The sequence below is a fragment of the Acinonyx jubatus genome, chromosome C2 (assembly GCF_027475565.1).
Source record: "Acinonyx jubatus isolate Ajub_Pintada_27869175 chromosome C2, VMU_Ajub_asm_v1.0, whole genome shotgun sequence".
NCBI classification, from domain to species: domain Eukaryota; kingdom Metazoa; phylum Chordata; class Mammalia; order Carnivora; family Felidae; genus Acinonyx; species Acinonyx jubatus.
Window position 1 is genome coordinate 74,191,757 of NC_069384.1, and position 16,502 is coordinate 74,208,258.

Consider the following 16,502-nt stretch of genomic DNA (forward strand, 5'->3'; position numbering starts at 1 on the left):
GAAGCCTCAACACTTGTAACAAAAAAAGTTATAAATATTAAGAATAGGACCAAAGCCATAACTTTTAGGTAGGAATTATAAGAAGCTGTCATCCTATTAGAAATTCTGTTAAGAATATTAAACAGATGGACAGACAGAAAGACAGACACTAATAGTCACCATAAAATAGTTACTGTAAAGAAAGTTTACAGATAATGATTGAATGGTTCCTGTCATCATAGAAGGTCCAATTAGAGCAAGATTATTGACATTTGGGACTGGATAATTCTTTGTTGCGGAGGGCTTTCCTGTACATTGTAGGATGCTGGCTGTGGTCTTTATGCATGAGATGCCAATAGTAACATTACTTCAACATGACCATCAAAATGGTCTCCAAATGTTGCCGAGAACATTCAGATGGAAACCACCCATCTAGTGAGTAGATGGATGGAGTTGACAAAATGGAGGCATGGAAGAGGAAGAAAGGAGAGGCTGCAACAAATCCCAGAGATAGTAAAACCCAGGCAAAATCACTCCCAGTTGGGAACCCCTGAACTGGAGGAAAGATCCAAGAGAATCAAGGAAGAATCTGAGAAAAATGATTAAATCTTAAAAGGAGAGTGCAAAATAAACATTCCTGACAATGGGGTACTTAACCTCCAACAAACCACAGCTCCACTTAGAAGAATAAGAATTAAAGTCCCTTTTAGCTCTAACTAGGTTAAAGAGTAGTATTGCCAATAAGAGGCTTTCATCTATAAAAGACCAGCAGAGCTAAAACTGTATTTTTAAGAGTTAAATAATATTACAAATTAAAGAAAGAGCAAATCAGAAGAAGGCAATAAAGCCTCATTAAAGTTAATTATGATAAAGGTTTCCTTTCTTGAAGTGACCTTTTTGATGACAGGCCAATTTGAGTTATCTGATTATCATATTTACTATGGAATTTTCAAAGGAAGGAAACTGACTTTACAGATTTTGTGGTTTACATTTTAAAAAAAAGCATCTAACACACCAATGGTAATCTGCCAAGCTCTTATACTTCTGTGCTATTATCTGTGAGTGCTTCTTAAGGAATTTGTTTCCACTGGAAGTTATATTAATTCAACACAGTTTAACCAGCTGATTTCAGGCCTGGGGTGGGGATGGAGATAAAGAGATTTCTCACGACAGTCTCCTTGCCCTCAATGAACTTACTATCTAGTGATAGAGGTAGAAATACTCTGAAATAAATCATATTAATTTCTTTCCCAAGGAAATTAATAAGTTACAAGCAAAGAATAAAACTCCAAGGAAGGAGGCATTTAATTTCAACAGACTAAAGTTAGGGGAGGGAACACAGAGAGGAAGAGGGTTGGGTGCTACTTTATGTAGATTTGGAACTGAGCCTGAGAACTGGCAAGAGTTCAACAGGTACTGATATTAAAGGTGGAAAGAACAGAAATGGTGAAAGCTGAGAGGTCAGGAGGCATAAGCTCTGTTTTTGGAGTGCTGAGTTAATCTATTATGACTAGGGTGTGGGATGTGTGGTAACATGGGTGATGTTGTTAGAAACCAGATTGAGGTCAGCTGTGGAGAGCTTTGAATGCCAGAGTAAAGTATATGTGATGATGATTTAGGACTTCTGTCTTATTACATTGGATATTTTGGTTTTGAATTACAGACTGCTCTTGCTGCTATGTCTCTATAGACATATTGATTGTAAATGAAGACTACATTATTACTAAGTTAATGTTAATAATCTTTGCAAAAGCATAAATACATCTGAGATGATTGACTGCTAGCAGTTCCAGAATTTATATCATAACAAAATGACTTTTCAATCTTGGTCTTGTTGAATTTGTATAGCAGACGCACTACTTTTCCTAGAATTTTAATTCTAGAATGGCTTTGAGAAAGATGGCAGAGATTATAGAGTGATCAAAGTTTTTCAAAAATCTTATCTGGATATTACCATTGTACTTGATTAATTAAACAGTTGCTAGGTTAAGGTTAAAGAAAAATGTCTTTGTTTAGGCTCTATATCCAGGGCAAAGCAATGCATAGGGTAGCAAAACCCAAAACATTTATTTTATATCCACAGAGAATAGTAGAAAAGAGCTCTTTGAATGTTATTGATGACTTTCTGGAAATGTCCATTGGATAATAGTAACAGAAAAAGCAAATACTTTGTTATTAGATACTATGCACCCTTCAAATAAGTAAACATCTTTATGTTAGTCATTAAACATTTTACCTTCTTCAGCAAATTTTGTCCTGTGGCATTAGGAATCAAGGTTATAACATAATGTCAAATTTATGTCAAAAAGAAACTCACAGTTTTATCAGAACTTTTCCACTGAGGAGTTCACCTCTGGAAGCCCTTTTGTGAAGAGAGTTTGACCTATTCCAAAATAGCCTGAATAATCACTCCTCTAAGAAAACAAAAATGCCTTTGTGAAAGGTGCCATAAAAATATAGTTATGTAGATTTCATTATCATTGCCCTTGCTCTATTAATAGCGTATTTCTGAGACACTTCATGTATATACAAAATTTAGAATAGAGGTTAAAGTCTACTTGAATTATTGAACAGAAAACATGTCATCAAAGTCACAGGGTTTCAGTGTCTTGACCAAGTTACTTAGTGATTGTTATTTAAATGATGAAATCTTTCCTGTATTTGTGGATTTTCACCCAAAATTTTCTGTACCTTCTGCTGAAACATGATTGAATTAGTATCCTTTGTTGAATGATATTGTGTGTCCCATATACAGCACTATTTTCATCTGATTATGTACATATATTTTTTTAACATCTATTTATTTCTTTTCAGAGAGAGAGAGTACAAACAGGGGAGGGGCAGAGAGAGAGAGGGGGAAAGAGAGAATCCCTAGCAGGCTCCACACTGTTGGCCTTGCTCACAGAAGCCAGTGACATTCTGTTAGGATTTACTTTATGTTTAAATAGGTGAGAACTATGCCGAAAATAAGTGAAGTAAATCCCAGTTTGTCTTCACTATACAGAACATTCTCCTTAGGCCTGCTATCTTTGTTCAGAAAATAGTTTTACCTTTATTACGAAGATACTTCTTTCTTTTTTAATATTTATTTTATTTTTTTAAGTTTATTTATTTTGTGAGAGACAGAGACAGCATGAGTCGGGGAGGGGCAGCGAGAGAGGGAGACAGAGAATCCCAAGCAGGAAAGCAGGGCTCGAACTCAAGAAACCATGAGATCATGACCCGATCCTAAACCAAGAGTCGGTTGATCAACCGATCAACCAACTGAGCCACTTAGGCGCCCCTATGAAGATATTTCTTAGTTACAATTCCTTCTCCCTGGCCCACTCTTATTTACCATGGTGTAGATAATTGGTTACTAATCTGTGAGATACAAAATGTCCACCTCCAGAAACACTTTGGAAGTACAGTAAGCTCTGGAAGCTAATGGATTCTGGCTTGAATTCTGGCTCTGCTGTTTACTAACTCTGTGTCCTAAGGAAAGCTACTTAACTTTTCCGAGCTTTTGTTTTCTGGTTTATGCAATGACTATACTCAGAGTACCTATTCCACAGTGTTGTTTGTAAGGTTTAGAGGGAAGGTACACATGGATCTGATCCATGGTTGGGGCTCAGGTAACAACAGCTATTGCTGTTGTCAGTATGTGGCTAGAATTGAGCTGTTAACAAGTCAGCAGTGACAGACCAGAAACTGGTGTTCTTGTGCAAGTGACAGTTGAGCACGAGAGAACAATGGAGTGGGGAGCTCTCAGAAGCCATCTCTCTACAGATGGATGGAGTTGTCTACATGAGGCAGAGAAAAGGCAGAAAGGAGAGGTTAAAGCTGAAGCCCTGAGGTGACAGGGGTGGAAATGTCAGAGAAGGGGGGAAATCAAATCAACATCAAGAAATGGAGTTGAATATGGCACCAGGCATGGTAAGTAATAAAATGAAAATTCTTTGTTAGCAGAATCAGAAACTAGGGAATATAGCAAAGTAGGGAAGTCAGCAGTAATACTGATCACTCACATGAGGACTTTACAGGTTCATAGCACATTCACAACCGTGAATTTGGGGTGAGGTAGACCCATCATCAAGACCATATTATGCCCACAGTCTCACTGTTTAGAAAATGGAAAAACCAGAAAACCCCACTGATCTATAAATTTGTAACCTTCATGTTTTAGAAATCACCTCACTATACTTCTAACCATATATTAGAAAAAGAAAGCATATAGTTGCCCAGATTTCCAACCTGTGGGAAAAAGACCCACAACAAATAGCTCTCACGTGTTCTCCTAGAGAGCCTAGAAGTAATAAGCTTCCTTCATAAGCACTGTTGCACTGTCAGCATGGTCACTTACCAATGCCTGAGCAATCATAAACCCTAATGCTGGCTGGCTACGCTGGACTTGGGCCACTAGGCAGTGCCAGAGAGGTTAATATAGTGTGCTGAGATGTACTTCCCCCAAGGCTACAAATGCTGACTCTTCAGTGGTTGCTAAAGGGGAGAAATAGCCTCTTCGCTGCCAAACAGGCTTCATCTGGGAAAATTGAGCTCTCGGTCATCTAGGCATTTTAATGGACTCTATGAATCACCAATCAGCCAAGGAAGAATGTGAACAAACCCAGGGTCCTAAGCCTGCTGATTGGTTCTTTCAACAAAGACAAATGGAGAGCCCGTCACTCTCAATGAAGCAGGCCACAAAAGAGATCCTTCCTGCTAACTCTGGCCTCTCCTGTTTCTGTCCCCAGAGGACCATGGTGATAAAAGCTGCCATAAACCACAATTCCTTGCAGACAGCAGAAGAGAGTACAGGAAACAAGGATGGATTGAATCACCCAGCGTCCTTCAAAAACTGTCAGCCTGGGCTCATGGCAGATAAGAGTATTGAGATGACTGGGGTCCTCATTTTTTCAGAACCTACATCAAAATGATTGAGACACGACACACATTAGAAATAAGGTATCTTATCCTTGGAAGGAAATTCAAGTCCATTACTCCACCCAATCCCAAGCCATTTTATAAATGAGAAATCTGAGGCTGAGAGAGGCGAAGGAAAATGTCGAAGATCAGGCTGTTTATTAAAGGCAGGACTGGAACTAGAACTAGAAACTAGGACAGAAAACAGTCACTAGGCAGTGACCATGTACTCACAGTCTGATGCTGAGTAGACCCTGTTGCTGTACCAGACACAAGGCAGAAAGCATAACCACTTACAAGCAACATGTGAGCAGTCAGAACGAAGAGCCTTCACAGACACATACTCACCTTAGAACAGGGGGCTTGTGTAACAAAATTACTTTCAACCAAACTGTAAGATTGTGAGAAGCCCCAGGGATGAAAACGCTGTCATTTGGTTGCTTAACTGAGTCTTAGCTGGAAAGTTAGAGAAGATCAAATTCTGATCCAGCACATATTGAGAGGACCTTTGCTAACATCCAAGATGAAATAATAGAAACCAGTTTATTCTTTTTCCTAGAAAAAAAAAAAGAAAGAAAGGGGCACCTGGGTGGCTCAGTGGGTTAAGCGACCAACTGTTGATTTTGACTCAGGTCGTGATTTCACAGTTTAGGGATTTGAGCCATGTATGGGGCTCTGCACTGACAGTAGGGAGCCTGCTTGGGATTCTCTCTCTCTCCCCCTCTCTCTGCCCCTCTCTGCCTCTTAAAATAAATAAATAAAAAGTTTTAAAGGTTTTTTAAAGGAAAAAAGGGGGCAAAAGGAAAAACTATGTACAAGAAGTGAAGCAATGGTTTTCAAGTAATTAGACATCAGGCAACCAAGGACAGTGATTCCTGAGAATGGGAAAAAAAAATTAGATGAGCCCTGTGATGGCCCCATCTTACAACCCAGAAAGAGTTTCCAGACTGCAGCACTGGTGGGTGAATCCAGGTAGAGTCTCATGAACTTTCTGGGCTGGGATTCTAGGAAGGCTAAGGTTGCTAGGGTGCAAAAAGCAGAGTACTAGAGAACAGAGAACTTCAGAGAAATAACTTAGAGGTTTTCAGATCTTCAGAGTCTTCAGGTGAGTAAAAGTGTAGGGTCAACAGACAAATAATTTCCATGACAGCTCCCCCTGTTTGAAAGCAATACTATCCATTTTTTAAACACAGATTTCCCATTTTAACACAATCATCTACTGACCTTTGTGGCATTCTCTTAAACCCTCAAAAACTGTCACCAGGACTTTTGGATTCAACATCGTCTTTAAAGCCATGATTAACTTTGAATATCAGCACTATTTCTATTTATTTTAACCATGGGAAGTCACTTAACTGCTGCCTCAGTTCCCTTTCTGATAAATGAGGACAACAAAATTTTGGAATTTTTGTAGGATTTCAATGACATAATCCACCTAGCACAATGGCAAGTACATGATCGATGTTCAACAAATGGCAGTGGTGCGGGAGGTTTCAAAGAGTGGATTCTGGAGTCAGGAGACTTGATTTTGGAAAGAACTTACAGTTTTAACATATAATCACGTTTGGGTAAGATACTCAACCTCCTAAACCTCAGTCTCTCGATTATAAAACAGAAGTCACTACTTCATAAGATTGATTCGAGAATTGAATGAGAAAATACAAAGTGCCTCCTGATGTACCTGGCACCTGGTAGATGCTTACTGCAAACTGTATCATCATTCTCTTTCTCACCCTCTTCCTTCCTCCACCCAATCCCCTGCCATGCCCACCACTCATACATCATTTGTTCCATCGACTTCTCTGGCCTTGGATGACCCTATTACTCCAGTGATCCCTCACTCTATTCCCTAGCACCCCCCACTCAGTTCCAAATCATTTCCTGAATGCAACAGATTTCTAGAATTTGTCATTGTGAATTCCACCTCTTTAATCACAGCCTCCTTTCGTCCTCCCCTCTCACTTGACAATCCCAGTAGACATTCAATGGACATAAAACTGCCACCAGCCTCTTCGGGTCTTACCTTTTTTGACCTGCAGGTTCCTATTGGTTGCTCAGCCTGAAAATAATGTTGACAGCCTGGCCAAGCACATTTGATCAGCCATGGCTTAGTCCAGATATTACATCCTTCAGTGGGTTTGAAATCCCTGTAGACTACACAAAATTGAGCTGATAGATTGGGAAAGCATCATTCACCTCTACAGATTTTACTCTTTGGCTCTGTTAATACTCTCCTGGCAGGAGGAAGAGCCCGAGATACTGAATTTAATGAGATCATTTGCTGGCATGGCATCGATAGCAGGATGTTGCTGCTTTCGTCCCTAGCTCCCCATTAAAACCTTTGCAGTGCCTGTGCCGCCATCCCAAGAATTTCTGACTTAATTGAGTTGGGAGGCCTGACCATTGGTGTTTGTGAAAATGTTGCCATGATGATTTTAATATGCAGCTAGAGCTGAAACCCACTGCAATAGAGGGAAAGAAGAGATTATTGGAACAGTTTCTTTTATCTAATCCCAAGAACTCAATTATAGGAAACTTAACTCTTCTGTGGTGTGCTATAGTTGGCTTGTACCAACTCAAGAAAACTGTCGAAATTTCAGAAAGTTTCCTAGCCAGTTAGTATCACATTAGTAGACTGAGTGGTCACATAGGAGCATGTACACATTGGCCAATACTACAAATCAGGGTGTCCCTCCCCAGCTGACCGTGAACTGTTACCAGCACACTGCTACTCTGGCCTTCTGTTCATTTCCCTTCCACGTTCCTTGTCCTTGAGTCAAATTCTGTGTAACTAAAAGCACTCTCCTTTTAATATCATTTCAACAGGTTTTTTTCCTATTGTTTACTATGAAATTTCTCTGATTCCTCTTCTTTTAAATAGAAATATAAAAGACTAGTACTATTGCTGCCATAAGAGTTGATGAATACTTTCATAAATAGGGGCCTACTTATGAGTTGAGGAGAAGGCTTCACTTTCTATGCAAGTCTATTTACCCTCATTTGATCAATGTTCTGATAATTTCTAGATCTATTGATCTCTTAGATTTATTGGTCTAATTTTCATGGCTCTCCAAACCTGCAGGCAATCCTTCCAGTTCTGCAACACAGGAGTTACTGGTTTCCATATATTCCATCACAAGCAGTGTAGGAGGAAATAAACTTCTCCTAAGTAGACATGACAACACAGAATATCAGAGAAGGAAATGACCTTAGAAGTCATATAGTCCAACCCCCTTTTTGAAAATGGCCTATCAGACCCAGAGAATTAGGTAACTTACCAATGGTCAGACCTCACACCTAAGTTAGTTCACTTTTCTCTATGCTCTTGTACTTCAAAGTGGTATGCCCACCAGCAGCATTGACATTACCTGGCAGCTCTGAAAACTCAGGTCTTTCTTCAGAACTCCTGAATAAGAATCTGCAGCTCAACAATATTCCAAAGTTATTTGTATGTGCTTTAAAGCTTAAGAAGTACTAACTCACCCAAGAATTCTACTTGTGGGTAGATATTTGCAGACCCATGTCCATTGCAGCTTTATTCACAATAGCTGGAAAGTGGGAACACGCATCCACTAATGGAGGGATGGATAAACAAAATGTGGTACATACATTTAAAATGGAATATTATTCAGTCTTGAAAAGGAGATTCTGACACATTCTACAACATGGATGAAACCTGAGGACACTACATTAAGTAGAATAAGCCATCACAAAAGGGCAAATACTGTGTGACCTAGAGTCAAATCACAGAGACAAAGAGTAGGATGGTAGCCTCCAGAGGCCAGTGGGAAGAGGGAATAAAGAGCTGTGGTTTACAAAATTTCAACTCAAATGGAAAAAGTTCTGGAAATTGGTTACACAATGATGTGAATGTACTTAACTTACTGACCTATAAAGTTTAAAAGGTTAAGATGATAAATTTCATGTTATGTATATTTTTCCATATTAAAAAAACACTTCACTAAAGAAGGAGGAGGAGGAGGAGGAGGAGGAGGAGGAGGAGGAGGGTGAGGAGGAAGGGGAGGAGGTAGAGCACCAATCCGTACCTATTTGATTCTGGTTTTCTGGAAGGTCTGATTCAACAAATGAAGCAGATATCAAGTGGAGACAAAACCAATTAAGAATACTGTTGAAATGAACTGAATACAAATATTTTTCATTTATTTAAATTTTATTTTGATTAGGCCTTCTTCTCACTCAGAATCTTCACAGCAACCTTCAGGTAGGTATTATTTAAGCCTACCTGGTGACCCTTAAAATAGTGTGACCAATTCATCCCGGTTATTCCCACTTTTAGTACAAAAAGTCCCATGTTCCAGTAAACCCCTCAGTCCTTAGCAAATGGGACAACAGCTGGCTACCCTATTTATTAGTGAATCTTAGAGGGGTTATGCAGCAGCTAAGTAGAGCCAAGGTTCAAACTCAGATCAGGCTGAAAAAAGAACCAAAGAACTACAATTAAATGAATAAGAAAAAAGAGAGGAGGAACCATAAAACCTCTCTGCTGATGCCATTGTATCGTAATGAGATAATAGTACTGTAAAATCTCTTCCTACGGTCTGGGTTTAGATTTAAAAGAAATCCAATCTGCCATGTCAAATATACTTAGTTAACTGGCTTCTCTGCCCTATTAAAGATGTCACTATGACCATTAATATCTGGAAAGTTTGCAGGTTGATGTTCTTCGAGGCAAAGAGAAATCTCTGATTTGTGTGTTGTGCCTAGAATGACTTGGAGCACAGGGTAGAAACAACGGGCAGTGACCCCAGACACCGCATATCATCAGGGCTGTACTCAGTATTTGCTCAAAGCCTTCCTAATAAAGGACTTTGGAGGGGGCAGTCTGAGCTTTTCAAATCACTGTAAAAAAAAAAATCACTGTAACCTCGAGCAACATTCACAATATAGGCTGCTAACCAGATGGGCAAAGATGTTTGTATTGCAGTCAGAGAATGACCTTATTTGATTTTTCCTACATTTCACCAGAGAGGTAGCAGAGATGGGCAGGGGGAACAATAAAGCCAGAGGAGTGGGGTTTAGGATCCTAAAAATCCATTCGAGGTGAGAAGTCTCAGACTGATTCCCACATCTGCCTTACTTCTATCTTCTTCAGTCTTAAGTGCTCAAAGAGAGGAATTATTAGGAAGTAAAAGGCTGAAAGAACAATGGGAGGAGAGGGGGATATTCCACTTCCAGGAAAAGGGAGTAAGAATGAGGACACTGGCCAGACACCACCTCAGGAAAGACTGATTGCCTGAGCTCCAAGGATACTTCAAAATAGCACAGGAAGTGGATTCCCTCTATTTCACTGTAGATCAGGGAATAACTCTGAGGTCTGAGGAAGTTTTGCCACTGCCCCATGATGCTTTGTTTTCATTCTGTTCACTCCTAGGGGTTAGTAATAAAGCCCTTAAGTTATGGGTAGAGGGAGTAAAGCCGGTACTGTTCCACCACTGTCTCTGGGCGTGGGTGGGCCTGGAAGGTTGACAGAGGAATCTCTAGGTATTATCTGTGGAAAGAAGAGACCAGAATGCTAGCTCCCTTGAGCATACAGAAAGAGAAAATACAGGTAGTAGAAAGAGCTGGCTTTGAATGAAACAAAGAAACTTGGGGGCCCAAGGCCTTTCCCTTGTAGGGTCCACTGAAACATCCCCTTGTCCCTTCAGAAACAAACCCTGCAGAAATGGGTGCAGCACAAATGCATGGCCAACTAATCTTTGACAAAGCAGGGAAGAATATCCAGTGGAAAAAAGACAGTCTCATTAACAAATGGTGCTGGGAGAACTGGACAGCAACATGCAGAAGGTTGAAACTAGACCACTTTCTTATACCATTCACAAAGATAAACTCAAAATGGATGAAGGACCTGAATGTGAGACAGGAAACCATCAAAACCCTAGAGGAGAAAGCAGGAAAAAAACCTCTCTGACCTCAGCTGCAGCTATTTCTTACTTGACACATCTCCAAAGGCAAGGGAATTAAAAGCAAAAATGAACTATTGGGACCTCATGAAGATAAAAAGCTTCCGCACTGCAAAGGAAGCAATCAACAAACCTAAAAGGCAACTGATTGAATGGGAAAAGATATTTGCAAATGACATATCGGATAAAGGGCTAGTGTCCAAAATCTATAAAGAACTCACCAAACTCCACACCCGATAAACAAATAATCCAGTGAGAAATGGGCAGAAGACACGAATAGACACTTTTCTAAAGAAGACATCCAGATGCCCACAGGCACATGAAAAGATGCTCAACGTCACTCCTTATCAGGGAAATACAAATCAAAACCACACTCAGATAATGCCTCACACCAGTCAGAGTGGCTAAAATGAACAAATCAGGATACTATAGATGCTGGAGAGGATGTGGAGAAATGGAAACCCTCTTGCACTGTTGGTGGGAGTGCAAACTGGTGCAGCCGCTCTGGAAAACAGTGTGGAGGTTCCTCAAAAAATTAAAAATAGATCTACCCTATGACTCAGCAATAGCACTGCTAGGAATTTACCCAAGAGACACAGGAGTGCTGATGATGCACAGGGGCACTTGTATACCCCAATGTTTATAGCAGCACCTTCAACAATAGCCAAATTATGGAAAGAGCCTAAATGTCAATTAATTGATGAAAGGATAAAGAAATTGTGGTTTATATACACAATGGAATACTACTTGGCAATGAGAAAGAATGAAACATGGCCTTTTTTAGCAATGTGGATGGAAATGGAGAGTGTTATGCTAAGTGAAATATGTCATGCAGAGAAAGACAGATACCATATGTCTTCACTCTTATGTGGATCCTGAGAAACTTAACAGAAGACCATGGGGGAGGGGAAGGAGAAAAAAAAAAGTTAGAGAGGGAGGGAGCCAAACCATAAGAGACTCTTGAAAACTAAGAACAATCTGAGGGCTGATGGGGGGTGGGAGGGAGGGGAGGGTGGGTGATGGGTATTGAGGAGGACACCTGTTGGGATAAGCACTGGGTGTTGTATGGAAACCAATTTGACAATAAATTTCATATAGAAAGAAAGAAAGAGAAGAAAGAAAGAAAGAGAAGGAGAAAGAAAGAAAGAAAGAAGAAAGAAAGAAAGAAAGAAAGAAAGAAAGAAAGAAAGAAAGAAAGAAAGAAAACGGGTGTAGCAGAGTTAGTGATAGACTAGAGCCTTTTCCTTCTACAACACACTTGACAAAGGATGTTCATGTGCCCGGCAAACTCCCATGACCACCCGCAAGTCTCCTCTAAATTCCCTGTGTGATTTCTGGGAATTCAGTTTTGCAAAACAGGATGCAAGTGGGTGAGAGCGATGTGACATGGATGTCTGTTGATTTCCCTCAAATTTATTACATCATGGCCAAAAAAGGCAGTGTGGCTGCAAACCTTAGGTTTTTATCAAGTCAAGAATGACTTCTCTCACACAAAGATTTGGACATGTACGTTCACAACATGATTCTCAAGAGCCAACAAGTGGAAACAACCTAAATGTCCCTTGACTGATGAGTGGATGAACAACACATGGTACTATATCCATGAACACTATTCAGGATTAAAAAGTAACAGAGTAGTTCAAATGGCTGAACCTCAAAAATATTATGCTAAGTGAAAGAAGCCAAACACAAAAGAACATATATGATGTCATTTATATAGCATGTCAAGAAAAAGCATATAGAGAGAGACAGAAAGTAGATTTGTGGTTGGCCTAGGACTGCAGCTGGAATGGGGAGTAACTGTGAACGGGCATGAGGTTTCTCTTTTGGTTGCTGGAAATGTTGTAAAATTTGATTTTGGTGATGGTTAGACAGCTCTGTAAATATACTAAAATTTATTAAAGTGTACATTTAAAAATGGGATACTTTTATGAGGTATAAATTATATCTCAATAACTTGCTTTTAGAAAAATATTCCTTGGAAAAAAACTAGCTCGTGACATCACTCATAACTGATAGAAACTGGCCTCATGTGTGTCTGCTAAAATCTCTTACCTCACAAGCTGTTCTCTGGCATCTCCTGGCACTTAGCTCAGAATTTTAAAAATGTACCTTGTGCCTCCTCCTTTGTTGGGAAAAGTGTGGCAGCATCCCCTGTGATGCATTACCACATTTTCGTAAATATAATCAACCCCATTACACTTCCAGGATCACTTGAAACTCAACAATTTATTCTAGAAGCAGAGAAATCAGGAGGTGTTGTGCATGGGTTACTTTCAAGGACAAAATACAAGAAACAAAATATGAACTGTCATAATTTACCTGTTGTGTATCCTTAGGGCATTTTCCTCATCAGACAGAAAAAAAAAATAGGATAATGATAATGTTTTCTGGGCATTAAAGACTGCTTATATTAAAGGATATTTCATATGTGTGAAATGAGAACATAAAGGTAGTATTTCCTATTGACACTTGATAAAAATAATATTGTGTTGCAAATGCCTTGAAAACTCACATTTTTAATAAGTTCCTATTGCCATGTGTAGATCTGAAAAAATAGAAACAGATTACAGGTTTATAATAACTTTTGTGGTGATACAATGTTATACCAAGTTTACTTAGGTCACATCTCTGATTACAATGTTAAAAAACCTAAAATATGCAAGTTGGAAGGGAACTAAAATATTATCTAGCTAATTCTCCCAGCTGAGGGAACAAAGGACTATGATAATCAGCTTGCTTCAAATCTCACAGAATAGGGAAGGCAATTCAGGACGCAAAGGCCAGGTCTCCTGACTCACGATCACGTGCTCTTTGCATTATTTCCATAGTGCCCAGAGCATGTACGTGGAGGTTACACTCTGGATAAATACAAACAGGAAAGGGGCTTCCACTCTGAGGACACCTCATATTCAGTTAGAAAGAATTAGGGCACAAGTGGCAAACTGTCCTTCCATGGACTAAATGCAGCCCCACAGACACGTTTTCTTGACCAACATGGATTTTTTTAAAGATTTTAAATTAGTTCCCAAATGTTTAAAAGTTTGAGATTTTATATGGAAACTCAGATTTCCTGCCCCCCACCCTTTTGTTTTTAATTAGAACTTTGGCAACACTGGGTCAGCATTCTTCCATGACAGCGGTCACCAGAGGTGATTGGTGGCTGTCCTGTCTAGAAGGGCCTTTCCTTCTTTTAGTGTGTACTCTTTTCTGGCACCTGATCTGCCTCTTTCTTTTAATTACCCAGACCCTCGCAGGCATTTGAGTTTGTGCACTGAGCTAGGGGACCGGGCAGTGCTGACTCTGTAGATTGTCTGTATCAAGGTGGGACTTGTGAGACAGAGGTGTAAAGCCTGGATGCTGGCTCAGTTCTTAGCCTTTCTGGTTGGATGTGACTTATGCAAAGGAAAATCTGCTGGGACTGCCTATCAGTAACAGGTTTATTAGGGACATACTTAGGAACTGGTGGTTTTCTGTTTTGTTTTGTGTTTGTTTTTGTGTTTTCATGAGCTGTTAGCACAGAGCCCCATGTGGCGCTCCAACTCATGAACCATGAGATCATGACCTGAGCCAAAGTCAGATGCTTAACTGACTGAGCCACCCAGGTACCCCACATGAAGTCTAGTTTTAAATGTAAAATTCTCAGATACTCTGGAGTTCTATATCAGAGCAAGATAGCATGTGGAGAACTGGCTGCAAGACCCTCCCCCACAGCCCGCCTCATCTCTTCCCATGCATTGTGGACCTTTAACCACACACAGCTTCACAAACATTTATGTGGACATCGGCCATCACACCAAGCTGTGCCCTCACCTCTCTCCCCTTAGACAACATCCTCTGACCCCTCCCTAGCCCTAGAGAATCTCACACAGGTTGGTGGCCAGGATGAGTGAACTATGGCCTGTGGGTCAAATACAGCCCACAACTTGTTTTTGTATGGCTTTAAGCTAAGGATAGTTTCGTGGTTTTAAAAACTTGTAAAAATTACAAAGAAAGAGTATGTGATAGAGACTCTACGTGGCCCACAAATCCTAAAATATTTACTATTTTGCCCTTTACAAAAAAAGCTTTGCCTATGCCTACTCTAAGGCTCAAGGCAGGATTTCTTCTCTCTTTGATCTAAGGGCAACATTACCCGGATCCTTCTAAAACTACCATGGAGACAATTCAAAGTCTACTCTCCTCCTCCAAAATCCCTCAGTGACCCTGGAACAAATCCTCTATCCTGCCTTTTGTGGTTTCCTCGTAATCAAAGAGGATTTGAATGGGGCTAGGCTAGAGGCCATATACTGAACACCTACTCTGAATCAGGCACTGTGCTAAGGCTTCTACCTTATTCTACCCCCTCAGGCCGATTCCTGTCAAGGGCAGAAACCCAAGTCATGTAAATAAAGCTGGGGAGTCTGGAGACAGGAAAGAGTCTAGCACTCTTGTGTTTGCTGAAAGTATCATCAACGGCATCATTTTGGTTTAATTTGAGGATGACAAGGATGGAAAGAAGAATCGATCGTCTTTAAAAAGTACAGTTTTAGTTAAGTGTAAAAATGATTCTTTTCTTCTTTTCCACAGCAGAGGGATTCAAGAGCTGAGCTAGGGCTTAGAAGTCGGGAGTTCAGTAGCCTAGAGACCTCGGTGATTAAATTCCACCTCTGTTTCTCCTCTGTGTCTCTCTAAGGAGAGAGACAGATGGTGTGTCAGGAGAAAGAAGATCATGGGGAGATGAATCTCTCTGACACTGGCTCAGAGGCAGCTTTATATGAGGCCAGTGGCCTCGAATGGAATCAAATACTTACATTAAAAGAGAAAGCATCAGGAGTTACACGCCGTGAAGCCGGGGCACCTTACCTCACAAGCTGCCTGAGGTACTATGGACTGCTGTTTCCTCACACCACACAAAGAGGCACTTTCCCAGATGGAAAATAGGCTCTTCCCCCAGAAAGGCATCAGTTCAGATCCCTGAACAGAGTTAAGAACAAAGAAACCTTAGAGAACGTCAATCATGACCTTTGAGGTTTATCTGATTTTCTTCTTCACAGCAACACAGATGGCTTTTGTTTTTTTATAAGCAAAGGCAAAAGCCCCACTGTAATTGAATAAATCAAAGGAGTAGGAGGTTGATTTTTATGGGCTTTTTTCAGTAAGAAATAGCTTTATCTATTGCTAACATAGAAAACTTGGCTGTAATCTACTAGAGAATTACGTGAAAAATTCCAAAATCAGAAAAGTGCAGAGGATAACATAATAAAGGCATTACACTCATCACCTAGATGGAATAACATTTTGCCTTAGTTGCTTCAGATCTCTAAAAAAAATAAAATAAATTAAACATTATTTTTAAAACTGAATTTCCCTTTTTACCCACATCTCCCTACAGTCCCATTAAACCTGTTACCTTATAAAGTACGTTAATAAAATCTTTATGTTGAATTTTTGTCCCTTAGAATAAATTTTATTTGTTAAAATATATATGCGTGCATAGTATTGGGTTAAATTGTTTATATGATATCATCTATAATTTGTGTATTTGTGTTCATTAACAATATCAGACTATCATTATAGCCTTAAAAATGAGTTCAGTAACTTACCTCTTTTTTTCTATTCTCTGAAACAGTTTGCATATGAAAGAGATGATTTATTTCTCCTATATAACTGCCTTATGTTGTCATAATTTTTTACTATTAATCCAATTTTTAGGTTTCC

The 16,502-nt window shown here is 39.8% G+C and overlaps 1 long non-coding RNA gene across 2 annotated transcripts in view; it reads right to left on the minus strand.

Moving 5' to 3' along the window:
• Positions 1 to 16,502, minus strand: part of LOC113599758 (uncharacterized) — an 80,001-nt gene that overhangs the window by 45,459 nt on the left and 18,040 nt on the right. For both annotated transcript variants that reach the window (XR_003420653.2, XR_008297743.1), the window contains exon 2: positions 15,648 to 15,758. This is a non-coding gene — a long non-coding RNA (uncharacterized LOC113599758). The remainder of the gene's footprint in view (positions 1 to 15,647; positions 15,759 to 16,502) is intronic.